This window comes from Citrus clementina, unplaced genomic scaffold, assembly GCF_000493195.1.
Source record: "Citrus clementina cultivar Clemenules unplaced genomic scaffold, Citrus_clementina_v1.0 scaffold_3, whole genome shotgun sequence".
Taxonomy (NCBI): Eukaryota; Viridiplantae; Streptophyta; class Magnoliopsida; order Sapindales; family Rutaceae; genus Citrus; species Citrus x clementina.
This window is the reverse complement of record NW_006262339.1, coordinates 34,238,209-34,240,552: the sequence shown is the minus strand read 5'-3', so window position 1 is coordinate 34,240,552 and position 2,344 is coordinate 34,238,209.

Here is a 2,344-nt window from a genome sequence, read left to right as displayed (position 1 = left end):
ATAATTATTAATAATAATTTTTTAATTGTTCACCTTAAGAGCTTAGACACGTCTTTTAATTCAGATTTGAATTCTCTCATAATCTATTAATATATTTTTTATAATCTTTATATGAGATTTTGACACATGGTAATTAAATAATTTTATGGATATGATTAAATTTATTCTGAACTTTCCTTAATAAACACAAAAAATCACTGTTTTGACTATCTAAAAGCTAGCAAACAAACAGTCCTTAACTCTTTTTTTCCATTTTCTTTGATCAATTTTTTTTTTCTTTTCTTTTCTTGAGAAGCTGTTGCTGTTTTGCTTTTGTTCTCAAAGATTCTGACAACCACAGGGTACAAGAATTCAACATTATGAAGCAAAAGGGGCAAGATTAGCGATATATTTTTTTAATATTATCATTCTATTATTTTCCATATCCTTTTCTTCAGTTTATGCCTTGTGGTTTTTTTTCCTTCTAAGTCAGAACGATTGCAAGGATTGCAATTACAAGGTAACAATATGCCCAGCCAAATGTCGTAAACTCAAGCATCAACAATCTCAACAAACAAGTTTCCGAGTTTTCTTCAACAAAATAGTGTCGGAATTCTGCATACATTTCAAGACTCTCAAGCATCAAACAACACTTCAGTTTAGTGATTGGAAATTTTAGTTTAATTTGTTATATACTTCTTTTGACATCTTATTTTATTTTATAGTTAATATACTAATCAGATGTTTTTATCATTTGATTTGCAAGTGCTCAATTTTTGAAGTAGAATGATTTTTTTTCTGTTACAAATCTAAATCTTTTAAAATAAAACATGTTACTTATTGAGATATTTTGAAGGTTTGGCAACTTATCTTAAAGAGTTTAGAGGAGAATCCAAAAGAAAAGAAGAAATAACTACTGAAGAACCCATTAAAAAAAAAAAAACACTACTGAAGAAAAGGAAAAGTTAAAAAAAAAAAGAGAAAAAAAAAGAACGATTAAAGAAAATAAAGTCAGTTTGTTTTTTAGTTAGTTTTAGAATTTTAATTAGTCCAAAATGGTGAGTATTTGTGTTTAATAAGTAAAGTTAAGAATAAATTTAGTCCCGTCCATAGAATCATTTAATTACCATATGTCAAAATCTCCTATAAAAATTTAAAAAAAAAGATTCTTTTATTTTACACACATTAGTTTGGAAACAATAACTTACTTTCTAATGTAGTTTCCATATTATAATTATTTACACCAATATATTGGTCTGTCCAATTTTTCTTCCTATATCTGTCCAATTCTTCTTCCTTTATATTAATATATATTCTCATAAAAACGTCAGAATTCTGTCCATTAAAATCTAATCATGAAAAGCTCCCAAACTTTTGTCATTCTTTTTATTTTTATCTGCATCATCACTTCTGGTAAATCCTCATTATTATCTAGCTAGCCACTTCTACTTAATCTTTAAATACACACGCACATTTTTTTTTTATATTCTATTTCTATCAATAACCTGAAAAACTCTTTGTTGCACAATTTTGGATTTCAAATTAACGTGAGATACATTAATAAATTACTAATTATCATGTGTTTTTTGCAAGCAGAAAATGAAGTGATGATGGCAAATGCTCAAGTCCCATGCACGGCAACTTTGCCAACTACTGATCCCTGCGTGCCAAAAAATTGCCTTGATGATTGTGTTGACAAGTATGGAATTATTTCGTTTATTAAATCACAATGCATAAACGCAGACACCGTCTGTAAATGCATTTATAAGCCGCCGTGTAAATAAAATGATTCATTTCTATGTAATAAATCAAAATCAAAATGTTTGAATGAACTAATTCTTCATTTCTTCACCTACATCCTCTTAGTTACAACTCCTAAATTTCTTTTTTTCTTTAACAAATTTGAATTCTAATTTTGATTAGCTATAGATATAGGCTTGATTGTGATTCAAATTCGAAGATTCCTAGGTTTTATATATTGGACAATTTCAATTAAACGTGTTTACTTTGCACTAATTAGCGCGTATGTACTTTTTGGTTGCTAAGGATATAAAATATAATTGATACGGCATATTAGTGAGATATACACATTTTCTACGTGAAGTTAACATAACAATCTTGTTTATGCATACGTACTGTTATATCTCTTAGGATGCGTTTGGTATTATTTTTTAATTGGTATTTTTTATGTTTGTTTTAGAGGAGGAAAATGATGTTTTTAATGTCAGGTTATTTAAATTGAAAATACATTTGGTAGCTTATTTTCAATAGTATATGAAAATGAAAAACAGTAAAAATGTGTTGGTTGTTTGTTTGAAAATAAGAAAAGCAATGAAAATTTGTTTAGTATAATATTTATAAAAAA